The sequence below is a fragment of the Petaurus breviceps genome, unplaced genomic scaffold (genome assembly GCF_028583685.1).
Source record: "Petaurus breviceps papuanus isolate PSGF00001 unplaced genomic scaffold, PetGlider_PUasm1.0 90804, whole genome shotgun sequence".
Taxonomy (NCBI): Eukaryota; Metazoa; Chordata; class Mammalia; order Diprotodontia; family Petauridae; genus Petaurus; species Petaurus breviceps.
This window is the reverse complement of record NW_027187348.1, coordinates 16302448-16318031: the sequence shown is the minus strand read 5'-3', so window position 1 is coordinate 16318031 and position 15584 is coordinate 16302448.

The following is a 15584-nucleotide window of genomic DNA, read 5'->3' as shown; positions in this document are numbered from 1 at the left end:
TGAGGAGTAGGACTGGTATTAATGATGGGGTTTCTCTAGTGAAGGAAACTCCTAGGGAAGAAACTTCATTTAGTAATCAGTGATTAGTAATCAGTAAAACAATTTACAATCTTAGAAATTAATGTTGGAACCAGAGAGGTTAAATGACTTATTTGTTGTTACACAGACAATAAGTGTTAAGAGGTAAACTTCGAGTTTAGGACTGCTGACTCAATTTAGATCTTTTAACATGAAGCTCCACTGGCTCAATAGAATGAAATTGTGTGGGAATGTTGAAAAAGTTTACTAAAAAATATGTCATATTGAATGGTCATTAGGATGTCACTAAGTAGATCTGTAGTTTATTGTTATTGACCCTAAGCTTTGCCATCTAGTAAATGAATATAATACCTAATTGTATATATAATATATGATATAAGTTGAGTTGAGAGATGTAAAAGTACTTTGAGTTCCTAAGGAAATTGTCATATAAATAGAAAGTATTATTATTGTTTCTTAGTTTAAAGGCTTTTTGCTACAGATTTTATAGACCCTTAAAAAATACAGATGTTTTCTGGAAGCAAAGGGAGTTTTGTGAAGTTTTTGTTGTGGTTGTTGTTGCTTATTTTTGAAAGGATGGTAGGAGGGAAAATTAATGTAAGGATGATATAGGACCCCAAGATTCACTGAATTTTCTGCATTCAGCCCTCAGCCGAATGAAATAAGTGAGAAGATAACATGCTTCAATAAGTAGAAAGAAATGAAATTCTTAGCTCAAATAGATTCCTTATTGGAAGAAAATGGAATGAAGTCTAGCCCCAAATCATTGCTTTGCCCTTCAAACTAAAATAGTCATTTGAAAGCATCCTAGGGAGACATAAAGTGTGGATGATGTTAAAAATTACTCTGATTTTCACTTGGCTAAGTTTTTAGAATATAGTGCTTAAGAAGTATCTGCCAGAACTTTGAGCATGTACTCCACTGGAATGAGAAAGGAATTTATGTCCTTGTCTCTGAAGTTTATCACTCTTCTTCCCCTTAACCAGAGACAACGTATTGCTATTACAATGAAAGTGTATACTACAACAAACAAAAAGATGGTGAATTTAAAAAATAAAGTTTTTATAAAGCAATTGCCCCAAATATTCTTCTTTGAATTCTAAGTAAATATCAAGCTTTCCATTTTTCTTTTAAAATAATATAATTACTATTATTATTATCATGTGCATTATTGCTATTGTTGCTGTTATTTTAATTGTTATACAAACCAAATTGCAGGTTCTCGGGCTCAGTTATTTAGTTGGAATAAACCTTGAAACCCATTTGGTCTAACACCATCATTTTACAAATGAGGAAAATAAGGTCTATAGAAGATAAATGCTTGGCCTATTATCACTCTGCTTGAAAGAGAAAAAGCCAATATTTGAATATATTCTCTCTCTTCTGCCTCCAAATTTTCATTATTCTACACTATTTAAGTATAACTTGAAAATTGTTATTATTGTCACTACTATCCTAGTCAGATAATTTTGGGGATAAATATTTTAATTTTAAAGGATTAAATAAATTTTGAAAATTCCATATTTGTTTCATATTCATACGATATGACCTGTCTCAAGAAGAGTTCCTTATTCTATGCCACTAAAATAAAATATGAGATTCTTTATCCTTCTCAAAGGAAAAGTCCTATCATTTCCCTATCATGGACACTAACCAAAAGGATCCATCCTCACATTGAACTTTCTCATATTTTACCAGAGTAGGACTCCAACAGTTCCCCCCTTGCCCCCCCACACACACACATGCACACACACACACACACACACACGTGTAACTTTGACCTCTTGGTTCTGTAAATCCTATGAGAAACCCAGTACTTCTGGTACATTTTCACCTGTTATACTTAGAAACATGAGTCATTTCTTGAGATAACACAAGGTAAGTCTAGGTCTCCATCCTCATGAATGTATAGCCCCCTGGATGATCCCTAATCAATACTCCCTTGACTAGCATTCTCAGTCTTTCACCCCCTCTCCCCAGCTCCAGCTCCAGGGAAGTTTAAGATTTGATAAAAAGAAAGAGGAAGGAGACAATTAAATTAAAATCATAATGATGAGAGGTTGATGGTGATTTTGAATTCATCTAATGTCATATATCTTGTATTTGAAAGGGACTTTATAATGAGTACCAACAAAAAATGAATAAGAATCACAGTTTCACAGTGTAGATGCAAAGAATGACTCTTAGGAATAAACAATATGAATCCAATAAGAGAATTTCATGTGATTCTCATTCCATCTTATCTTCAGAGTAATTAAAGAGCTTATATGTGTATAACACTGTAACTTCAAGTTAAGCCATAATCAATATACATTTACAGTACAGAGCAGTTTTCAAAAACTGAACAATAAAAATTATTTTTATTGACTTTACTTACACATAACACCACACTAATAGCCAAAGGTTAAAGTATGTCTATATTGAGTAGCATCATAAAGGTTCCTAAAGATAAATTTATGGGAAAAAATATAATATATTGACTTCATGTTAATCATTTAAATTATTTTCAATGTCAATTTGAGAGCTATTATCTTTCAAATATAGCCCTTTGTTCTGTTTTTTAAAAAAATCATTTAAATTCTTTGCTAACATTACAGAACTCTGAGGAAGAAAATGGCCTCTCACAATGCTTGGCTACTCTATCAGTTTCCCTGCTTTCAATCAAAGAATAAATTGATATTAGTCATAAAAAACTTAATTAGAAGATTAAAATTAAAGTTTGTTGAAACATCAAAAAATAGTTTGACATTGTCAAACATGAGATTTTAGCCTCCCAGTGGCACTTAGAGTAATTATCTTGGTCCTGTTCAGAAAGAAGTAAAACTTGGACTCATCCCACCTTTAGGGGTATTTTACCTCTCTAAGCACAAGCTATGAACAAATCTAAAACTTTCTGGGATACTAATAGAACCAAAGAGAACAACCTTCTTCCAATTCCATATCTGGGTGACCATACTTACTGTCTTAAGAGAGTGACTTACTTAGAGTTTATTCAACTAAAACGTTTTTCAAATCTGGCAAATTCCAATTCCTTCTGAACTTGTACAGAAGGACTCTTGACTCATTGACTCTTAAATCATGTGACCTTGGCATCAAGGAATTAATTTATCAAAGGAATGGCCACCTAAACAAAGGTATTTCACATAGAACTTTATATTGGTGCAAAACCAAAGACAGAAATTAAAAAAAAATATATATATATATATATATATATAATAAACATTTAATTTAAGGCTACATGCTCACAGTCAAGTAAAGTCTACAAGTACTAATTAAGCAACAACTATGGAGTGACAGAATAAAATACCAAAAGAATCTTTTCCCCAAAAATAGTCTAATGGAGAGAGATAACAAATGAATAAATATATGCAAAGTATAAATAGAATAAATTCAAGATAATAAAAGAGGGAAGGCACTAACACTAAGAAAAATCAGGAAAGATTTCTTACTGAATGTGTTATTTTTGCTGAGACTTGACACAGTCTCTCAAAGACTGAGGAACATCCTTCCTTGAGAGTAGAGGCCATGCTGAGCACAGAAATTCTAGAAAATATATCTTTGAGTTTGTTAAGTGTCTCTTCCTTTGCTTCCCCACCATCTCTCCTGCTGACTGGGAAAAGGAGTTTTGAAAGCACAGTTTAGTTCCCAGACTATGTTTACCTGAATCCACTCATTAGAGCTTATCCTTAATAAAACATTCAGTAACTTATGACCTAGGGCTTATTGCAAGGAATATGTACTCAAGATCTGGAACAGACTGAAATTTCTGAAAGCAGGTGATTTTTTTTCATGTGATCTCCTGTCATAGGCAGGTACCCCTAAATCTCTCTGAGCCTGACTGCCTCATCATTCATAGAAGTGGATGGGTTAAATTAATGGCAGACCCTGACAAGGAAGGACCTAATGCCACCCTGGCATCCATGACTTGACTATATCATTTCTTTACCTTCCTACATCAAATGACATTATAATATAGCTCTTTTCTCAAGCTCCATTTCTCAGTGCAGGAGTGAAGCAGAGGAGTTGATAGAGTGAGAGAAGCACTATATCACCTCTTTTTTTGGGAAGCTAATCATTGTGATAGAAAAATAAAGAAGGGTAAATGAAAGGATAATAACTATAACATCAATAAGTACAAAAATGTGTGGATTGCATGGAAAAGTCTTCTATTAGTGAGGGAGTAGACACTATTATAATTGTTTTTCAATGGTTTATGGTTGTCAATCAGCAAGTATTTAAGTGTCTAGCATGTACCACATACCAGACCCTGCTCTAGGCAGTGAGATCTAGAATTGTTAAAAAAAATTAAACAAACCAGGGCTTGGCTTACAGCAGTCTCCAGAAAGTTGTTTCTGGTTATTTTGGAGTTAAAAATAAATATTCAACATTTGATAAATATGTTGATTGAATCTAAGCAAAAATGAGAGAACAAAGAGCAACGCAAAAGAAATACAAGTATTCCCATATGTCTGGGTCACAGCACACTGATTATAGGAGTGGGAGGAATGACCCCATTGCAGAATAACATCAACAACAAACCCCAATATCAGAATTTGCTTCCAATGTTACAGATATCATAAGCTGGCATATTTTAATAAAATATACAGCTCAATACCACAGAGATCAGTTGTTCCCTAAAGATGCAGAAAAGATGCTGGAAAGAGTTCTGCCTAGGATCTAGGAAGATAATATTTCTAAAGCATGTAGCACAATGTCTGGCATATAGAGGTGCTTAATAAATACTTTTTCTCTTCTCTTCTCTCCTAAAAGGTCTGAAGAAAACCTAGCTTAAGAAAAGTGCCATTTGTCAAGGAGAATACTAGAAAATTATCAACCTCTTAGGCTACAGGACCCATATTAAACAATATCACTATCAGTGTGCATTTCTTCCTTGAGGTCTGCATAAAGTGTCTGAAGTCACTGTGTTTATTTAAATCTATAAAGTGACCTAGGTTCAATTCCTGTCTCTGATGCTTACGGCTTATTTAACCTTGTCAAAGTCACTTACCATGTCTGGATCTCATTTCCTTATCTATAAAATGAGATACTTAGAGGTCTTTTCCATCTCTTTATGATTCTTTGTGCTCTGCATACATCATATATTACCTTACACTCAAGGAGGTGCTAGTTCCAGCTCAAAACAGCTCAAAAGAGGTGATTGAGCAACTTTGAATGTGGCATTTATATCTCAGAAATCAGAAACCACAATAATTCAGACTTTGTTGTTTTGTTGATTGTTAAAATCAAGAACATGATTGAAAAAAATATTAACAATTCCTTCCCAAAATAAAAACATATCATGAATTTTGGGGTGGAAGAGTAGTCAATCATTTGCCAGCACATTTAAAGAATTTGAGAGCAAGAAAAGATATTAGAGATAAAGTAGTACAACGCTTTGTTTTGGAGCAGTGGAAAATTATACACAAATCATGAGATCATAGAGATAGAGCCAGAAGAGACTTGTAAGACCATCTTTAAGAAAGGAGCAGAGGTTAGAGGAAAGAACATGGAAACAGGAATTGTAGGGCCTAAGTCTGAATATAAGCTCTGCTGCTTACTACCTGTGAATCTTTAGGAAACACTTCTCTAGGACTCTGTTTCCTCATCTGTAAAATGAGAGAGTTATATTAGGTTATCTTTAAGGTCCATTTGATCCCATTATCTCATTCAACACCCTCCTTTTACAGATGATGAAACCACAGCCCTAAAATTTAAATAAGTAGTCATCTAATTCAAACCATTATTCAGATGCTCTGAATCTAACTGACCATTTTCTATTATAATATGAACACAACTTGCTGAATGGCAGAGTGCTAAATATTTTCAAAGATGGTTAAGAAACCCAAGGGTTTTGACTCCCAGTTTAAAAATGTTTCTACTATAAGACATTGTCCTTCACAAAATAACCATCCAGTATGAGTAAGTGAAAATAGCAATATTATTAGATGTAGAACACAGTCAATTAACTAGCCATTATTTTTGCATTTCTTATAAAGAATTCCCATTTCCTTTGAATTAATTTCTAAAAAATTCTATGCCAATTGTATTTTTTTCATAGCAAAGGGAAGGAATGAATTCATGATATCATAGGTTTGATTCCTTTTCTTTGTAACCCAAGTTTATTTTTCATAAAAGAAAACTTTTTGTGACCAAGATTAACAAAGTATTGTTTTCCTAATTACTCCTAAAAGATAAAAATTCCAGTTATTTTCATGTACACACATAGTAGCTACAGTACTTCTAAAAATAAATCTGTTGTTTTATTTTATGATCTCTATTTTCAAAACAAATTCTAAATCAATTTACTTTTGTCAAAATTAACGTGAAACCTTAAATTATAAATGAAAAATTAAATTCAACTATTTTTCCTGGTTCTTTAAATATACCTCTAGTCACTACTTCATTTTTTCCTTCATCTTCTATGCCTCTCTCTTCCCCTTAAAAGTGTTTGCTTCTTTTTCTCCATAATATTTCTCATTGATCCCATCTACTTCCATAGCTTCAAATACTCTATTCAGACGACTTTCCCATATCTACAATGAATAGGAGAGGGGATAGGTTAATAGTAGTTAGGAGAATTTCATAGTAATTCAGATAACAGGTGATAATACAATGTACAGACACCTCATATTGAAATGAGGAAGACTGAAATTTGAGTCCAGTCTCATATACTTCCTAGCTTTTTGACATTGAACAAGTCAAATAACCTCTCAATCTCAATTTTCTTATCTATAGAGTTCATGATAGTACATACATCATAGGGTTCTTGTGAGGATTAAATAAGATAATATATGTGATGTGTCTTGCAACTTTTAAACACTCTGTAAATTTTAGTTAGCTATTTACAAGGTCCTGGGCTAAGGTGATAGATATGTGAGTAAGCAGAAAGAATCACAAATGTAAGGAATGTTGATTAGGTAAAATTAACACTACTTGGTAATTAACTAACTAGAGAAGGTAAAGGAGAGGAGAGAATCAAGGATGAGTCCAAGTTTACAACACTGGGCAGGGATGTTCTCAAAAAATAGGTAATATACAGAGAACAGATGAAATACTAGATATAAAGTTATTTGCAAGCTTAAAGTGCTATATTGTTAGATATAATTATTAGTGATAGTAGTATTAATGAACACACTTCTGTACATGTTATTTTTTTGTTATTTATGAGATACCCAGGAAGATAAGTCCATTTGAAGATACAAGATTAGATTTCAGAAGAGATAACAGTGCTGCTTATAAAGATATAACCATTAACTGGGTTAAATGATACCTGTACCCATGGAAATAAATGAGATCACCAAGGGAAAAATATAGAGATAGAAAAGAAAGAATGCCAGGATATCAGATGAGGAAACAGCCACAGTAATATGGGTACCTGTCTTTATATAATGCTCTAATGTGTCTCCTTGCATTTCCAGTCCTCTCTTTTCCATGACTGCCAAACCCTAAATACCTTTTGTCTAGCTCCAAAGTCTCCTTGCTGGGATTTCTTCTTCTCATGTCTCATCTCTTCATCCATCCAACATTATCTTTCAAGACTAACTCTCCTAAAACATAATTTTGTCCATCCCCCTTCTCTGTCAGAAAGAAAAGAAAGAAGGAGGGAAGGAAGAAAGGGAGGGAGGGAAGGAGGAAGGAAGGAAGGAAGGAAGGAAGGAAGGAAGGAAGGAAGGAAGGAAGGAAGGAAGGAAGGAAGGAAGGAAGGAAGGAAGGAAAAGAACAGCCTTCACTGGCTTTGTATTACCTGACATTCGACAAACTATATTCTCTCCCCAACCTATTCACATTATGAAAGTTTGATGTGATAGAAAAATAATTAGATGTGTATTCAAAGAACCTAGTTTTAAAAACTTATCCTTCTGCTTAGTAACGGTAACTTTGGGCAGATCCTTTTAACCTATGTACCTCATTTTTCTCAATGTATAAGAGGAAGATTATAATGCCATGCACAAGCAGCTTTCCAGAAGAATACTACTTTGAACAGCTTTTAAGATTCTGATTACACAGTATAGTGATCACTCTATTTATTCCATAACAAATCAAAGCAAAACTTTCACAGAAAATCAAGGTACAGCATTCACAATATTACAACTTATCAAAGAAAACTACAATATAATATTCACAACATAGTCTTAAAGTACAATAGTCAAAGTCTTCCAATCAAGGGGCAACTAAGTTAACTCAATGAGTCACTTATCAATAACAATCATCTCAAAGTACAATAGTCAAAGTCTTTCTCTCATGGGGCAACTAAGTTAACTCAATCAGTCACTTATCAGTAACAACCATAGAAAATCACAATGTAATATTCACAACATAGTCTCAAAGTACAATAGTAAAAGTCTTCCACTTATGGGGCAACTAAGTTAACTCAATCTGTTACTTATCAGTAAAGTCTTCTCCATCAGTCACTTGTTCATCAATCAGTTACTAAGTATCACACACAAGCCCCTCCACCCCTAGGTCACTAGTAAACTACAATTTCATCTTTACTTAGTATCCATGGAGAGGTCTTTTCATCTTGACTTGGGGCCTGTTCTCAGATTCCCTGGATCCACTTCCTTGGTCCCAGATTCTACCTGGATTCACCAGACTGTCACCTGGGTTCACTGGCAGACAGCTCCCATTTCCTTGTCCAGCTCTCTGGGTAGGTCCTGCTTTACACTGAAGTTCACACGGTCTGGTCCATGACAGATCCTTCAGCATTTCTGTTCCAGTGAATTCAAGGCTCAACCAAGCCACAAACAAAGTCTCAGCATCGCAGTTATGCTTCCTCAATCACCTAAGCTCCTGGCTCCTGTTCAGAAGAAGCTCAACCAACAGAAGTTCTCAGGAATTTCTGGCTCATTTCTCCATTCTCTCTTCTGTAGCTGCTCTACCACCAGATAATGGTCTCAAGAAATTCTGACTGTGCCTCTCTGGGTCTTTTCCTTATATACACTTAGCATTAGCATCCTATTTCAGCCAACCTCTTCCTGTTACATCAGTAACAAGAGACAGGAGTTCATACCTTCTATTTCCCCGACAGAGGCTTGATCAGTTACTAAGTGTTAAGTACCTGCTACTTTTGCCAACACAAAAGGGTCTTCAAATTCAAATTACTTTACCATTACAAAGATCTAGTCTATGTGATTACTAGGATCCTTTTCTATCTCTAGATCCCATGAATCTATAAACCCAATTCTATAAGAAGATATAATTTTCATGATTTCTCTACATGAACCCTAATTGTAATTTAAGCTTGTGTTCCTTGCCATACCACTTAGGTGGAATACCCTCTTTGCTTCTCTCTATCTAACTTACACTCCTCTTTCTAGGCTTATCTAAAGTTTAACCTTACATTTGGGGCTCACTAAAACTACTATCATCAACAGTAAATCTACACAAAAATGAGTTGTTAAATATAAAACTTATGACAGCATAAAAATTAATTTATAATCATTTATTACAGTATGTTCCAGACATATTCCAGGTGCTAGGAACATAAACACAAAGAATAAAATAATCATGCTCTCTAGAACTTCCATTTCCTGATACATTTTAGGGCCATTATTCTTCATGTTTCCTTTATTAAATGGTTGGTCTTGATGATGCTTATTTAGATTAAGCCACGGATAATGCTTAATTTCATAAAGTAGGAAATTAAGTACAGGAGCTTCTAACTTCAATTGGATAATAAGGGAAGTATTTGGGTAGGGTCAGTGTTAAAGATAATTTAGGACTAATTGAGTTTTGGAACTATTTACAATGAATAAAAGAGAGAAAATAGCAGCAAGTTCCTAGGTCAGACTCAGAATCACCTCACTCTAGTGAGGTGGTCTAGTGTTTCTGAGTTTGCATATGATGTCTAGCTACCATTCCTCTTTATTCCCTTATTCTTTTGCCAATATTGTCCTATAAAGCCTCAGTTTTCATTTACTACTTCCATCCATGGCTTTCACTTCTATTTATATTCTGCAGAATGAAGCTGGAGAAAAATGAGGAAACTGTCCACTACAAATCTATTTTTATAAAAACTAAATTGAGCTCTCTCTGATGCAAGGAAATCCTTTTACACATTCCTAATTCATTCTCTATCTCACTTACCACAATGTCTTTTCCAAACATAATATTTGGCTCCCTTCCCCTCCCATTTCAGCTGAGAACCTTGCCTCATGTATCACTGAAAAGAAAAAAAAAAGAAACTATTAGATTAGTTCCTTCTTTTTCTCTTAATTTAATATCACTCACATACTTTCTCCAACAATCTCCTTCTTTATCTCTGTCTCACATAAAAGGTGGCCTTTCTCATTGCTAAGGCAAACTCTTCTACATGGATAAGTGACCTGATTTCATCCTGTCTTCTAGAGAAGATTGATTCCTCTATCATTCCCACTTACTCACTAATACAGCTGCTTCTCTACCGCCTGAAAACATTCAGGTCTCCCCGGTCCTCAAAAACAAACAAACAAAAAAGCATACTCACTTAATTCTTCCATTCCCACTGGCATTTATTCTATATCTCTTCTTTTTGTAGTTAAACTTTTAGAGAAGGCTATCTACAAATGATGTCTTCATTTCCTTTTATTTCACTCTTTTTTAACAACTTGTCTGTCTTCCAAACTTTTTTTTCATTCAAATGAAACTCTTCTCTTCAAAATTACTAATGATGTCTAAGTTGCCAGATCTAGTAGCCTTTTCTCAATCCATATCCTTTTCAACCTCTCTATAGCCTTTGCCACTATCACCTTCTTCTTAATACTCTCTTCTTTCTAGGTTTTCATTACTCTACTCTTGCTTGATTGTCTTCTTACCTGTTCACTTTTTCTCTATTTCCTTTGCAAATATTTGTCCAGGTTATGCCAAATAACTGTAGGTGTCCTGAAAGGCTTTATCTTTGACCACCTTCTCCTATACTACCTTGCTTGGTTATCTTATCAGTTCCCATTATCATTTCTATTCTGATAGCTCCCACATATTTTTATCCAGGTCTAATTTCTCATCTGATTTTAATATCACATTTCTTTTTTTTAAGCAATAGGGGTTAAGTAACTTGGTCAAGGTTGCATGGCCAGTTATTTCTGGGTGTGGTGCTGAGTATCTGAGCCCAGGATTCGATCTCCAGGTCATCCCAACACTGGAGCCGGTGCTCTTACTCACTGAGCCAGCTGGCCACCCCTTAATATCACATTTCTGTCTATTGGATATTGTAACAATAATGCAATGTCCCCAACACCCACAGTGGTTATGAATATGTTGGTATAGTTGTAAATCACATAATGTAGCAGACTCTCCACATAGAGGACAGAACCAAAGCCTTTATTCAAATACAGAAAACCGAATACCAGAACAAGAAAGCCAAGTCCCAGAGGCAGAAAGCCAAAGTCATTACAATAGCCATGAATTTGATGAACATGTTTAATGTAGTGAACACCCACATACCCAAGCCTTCATAACAGAACAGGCTCCCTTAAGCAGGGATCCTCCTCTCTCACTCACAGTAGCTCTTCAGCCTGGTTCTTTGAAGTTCTTAGCAGAAATTTCCAAAGGAAAAGTCTCAACAGAAGTTCCCAGAAGAAAGGTCTCAGCAGAAGTTGCAGCCTCCAGATGCTCACTGAGTGAAAATTCTGACTGTCCTGCTGGTGCTCTTCCCTATATACAGTATAGCTCCTTCCCATTTGGGCCCTCCTACTACATCAGCATCTTCCTCCACAGGTGTTAACTACTTCTGTGTTAATTAAATAGCTTAATCTAAGTTTTAACTTGAAACAAGGTGCCAAGCACAGGCTTACTTGCCACTACAAAGTGGCATGGGAGATCTTCAGATTCCATTAACAGTGCAAATATCTTGAACTGGATATCCTGTAATTATTTTAAATTCAACATGTTCCAAACTGAAGTTGTTACCCCCTCTCCCCCAAAGCCCCACTTTCTTCTGAACTTCCCTTTTACCGTCAAGGGTATGACCATCATCCCAGTCATTCAGGTTCATAACCTAGGTGCCATCTTCAACTCTTAAGTCAATACTTGTTGCCAAGTTCTGTCATTCCTATCTTCATAATAATTCTAGTAAAGGATTTACACACACACACACACACACACACACACACACACAGGTGGTTGGTTTATTGTTGTCCTTCATTCTTGAAAAAGACTAAAATGACATCACTCTGCTGGAATCAAGTTTCAATATGTCTGGCTATGGCTGATCAGGTCTATAGAACTCAGAATGCTCTACCATAGCCAGTGTGAACATTTGGGGTGAATACTCTAAACTTTAACATCCTGCATTTCCTTTGAGCTATTTAATGATGCTTTACTCATAGAGCACAGCACCTTCTCTGATGTGGGCAAGCCATGCTGAGTGGTACTGTGCCAGAGTCTCCAATGAAACACAATCAATTACAAAGTTCTTAAGAGAGACCTTGAGAGTGTCTTTGTATTGCTTCTTCTGACCACTATGTGAACACTTGCCCTGTGCGAGTTCTCCATAAAATAATCTTTTTGGAAAGCTTACATTTTGCATTTGAACAATGTAGCCAGGCCATCAAAATTGTGCTCTCTGAAACAGAGTTTGAATGCTTGGCAGTTTAGTTTAAGTAACGACTTCAGTATCTGGTATCTTATCCTGCCAGGTGATCTTCAGAATCTTCCTAAGACAATTCAAATGGAAGCAACTCAGTTTCCTGGCATGGTGCTTGTAGACTTTCCAGGTTTCACAAAAATACAACAATGAGGTCAGCACAATGGCTTTGTAGACCTTCAGTTTGGTAGTCAGTCTAATACCTCTTCTCTCCTATTCTTTACTTCATAGCATCCCAAACATTGAGCTAGCTATGGCAATGTATGCATCACCCTCATTAATCAATGTGTATAACCCTGGAAAGTACACTGCCAGGGTGAATGAACTTATCCACAGCATTCACAACTTATCCATTTGCTGTAAACACTAGTTCCCTGTACAGATAGTGTGGTGATGGCTGATAGAGCACCACACATTTGCATTTGACACTTCTACCACATTGGTGCAATCCCTTCTCACATCATTCCTATACTATGTCAGTAGCTTTCAGGTTGTTTCCCTTGCTTTAAGTCGCTTGTCACTCCAGTTCATCCTCCACTTAGCTATTAAAGTGATCTTCTTAATACACAGGGCTGAACATGTTACATCCCATTGAATAAAACCCTATGGATCTCTATTACCTAGAGGATAAAGGATAAAATCCTCTCTGATATTTAAAGTCCTTCATAACCTGACCCCTTTCTACCTTGTTATACGATACAGTGACACTAGCCTCCTTGTTCTTTCTTACACCACAGGCTACAAATTTAAAGTCTGCATTGTCACCAGGAGTCTCTCATTTCTGAAAAGCCTGGAAAGTGTTCTTGTTTCTCTCTCTCTCTCTCTCTCTCTCTCTCTCTCTCTCTCTCTCTCTCTCTCTCTCTCTCTCTCTCTCTCTCTCTCTCTCTCTCTCTCTCTCTCCCTCCTTCTCTTACACACACACACACACACACACACACACACACACACACACATCTAAGAAGAGAGTGTCCGTGATCCTTGACAAATCAAAAGCTGGTGACATGTTTCTTACAGGATGTTCCTACATTTAAGTCAAAATATGTCAGCCTGTACCTAATAGAGTCTCTGACACTTTACAAAGCCATATGTTTAATTCAGCATAGACAAATAGATGGTGGATTTTTAAAATCTAATTTTAACCAATTTAAACTCTCCATCTATTAAAATATTAACTGTAATTCTTATTTATGTCAGGGAAACCTGAAAACATACAGTAAAAAATAAAATAAATGCTATAAAAATGAATTCAACTTTTGAATCATTTCTATTTTAGAGTTTATGATTGGCAAGCAGGTGAAAGACAGACATACTCTATAACTCTGTGTCCTGGAAATCTGAAGAGAGTTTTCAGAATAAGAAAGGCAAAAATCCATGGTAAAATTTTCTACCTACAGAGGTGATGAAGCAAAATGGAGAGAGTGTTCATAGTCACACAGCTACCAAGTAACTCAGTGGGATTTCAACCCAAATCTTCTTAGCCCAAATTGATTCTATTATTCATCACGTAAATCACCCCTCCCAGCTTTGTGCCATTGGCAAATCTGATAGCATGCAATTTACATCTTCAGGCAAGTCAAGATACAGAGGTGAGAAGATATTTGTGTTCAAGTATTTGAAGGGTTTTCACTGCTTAAAGGTATTTGATCTGTTCTACTTAGCACATAGGAAAAGAAATAGAAGTTGCAGAGAATGAGATTTTGGCTAAAGATAAGGGAAATTGCTTAACAATTAGAGGTTATGAAAAGTATCACTCTAAGCTTGTATTGTTCTTATCAGTCACAGTGGGACACACTGTAGCTTGGCACTAGCATAGTGATGTCATTTTGGTACTCAAAGGTCAAAGGACAACAATAAAAAGTATCTGGTATAGTAGATTTCTTATCCCTGGAAACTGTAGCTTATATGAAGAGCATAATTTTCAGTGCATTTTTTCAGTCATCGTTGACCCTTTGTGACACCTTTTGGGGTTTTCTTGGCTAAGATATTGACAAGGTTTGCCAACAGATCCAGTGGATCTGCTTTTGTTAGGCAATCAGAGGTTAAGTGTCTTTCCCAGGATCACACAGTAAGCTAGTGTCTAAGGCTGGATATGAACTCAGGTCTTCCTTACCTCAGGCATAATGCTTTATATACTAAGCCACCAGCTGCCTCCAAAGAGAAGCATAGTTTACAGGAAGAAATAATAGCCAGGCTATGTTCTGCCCTGGTAAGAGTACATTTGGGTATTGTATTCTGTTTATAACATTTTACAAAGTACACTGATAACCAAAATGGTGAAGAGTCTCTAGGCCATACCATATAAAGATAAATTAAAGGAAACATGTATATTTCCTAAGAAAAAGAAAACAGAATAAAGTAGGATGGTAGTTGTTTTGAAAATCTTTGAAAGTTCCTCTTGGGTAAGTCTGATTGAATTTATGCTATTTTGCCTCAGTGGGAAACAAAACCAGGAAAAAGAGGAAGTTGGAGGAATATTTAGACTTGATGTCATCAAGAATGTCCTAATCATTATAACAAACTCAAAATGACATAAGCTGCCTGTGGAGAGAGTGGACTCCTCCCCACTGAAGTTTTTCAAGCAAAGTCTGGCAAATTACTGGTCCAATATACTTTTTGGGGAATTCTCTTTTTGTTAAACTTGTATTAGATGGTCATTGGAATTACTTTCAAAGGAAAAAAAATTGCAAATTCATAAATCTGATAACTAAATTTCTAGGTCAGCCCACAAAAACCTATTTACCCTAAATTTATCATACCAAAATAAGCACTCAAATAATAGTAAATATAAAACTATGTAACCTAAGCATCCTATGTAATATCTTTTATGGAGAAAATATATAAAGAGTACCAATTTGGGGTACTAGAAACATACTTTCTCTCTTACTATACACAGGTAGGTGAAGTGGTAGATTCAAAATTGCTTTTGCAATTTATCTGTTCCATGAAAGTAGTACCTCCCCATAACAAGTTAACTGATACAGAC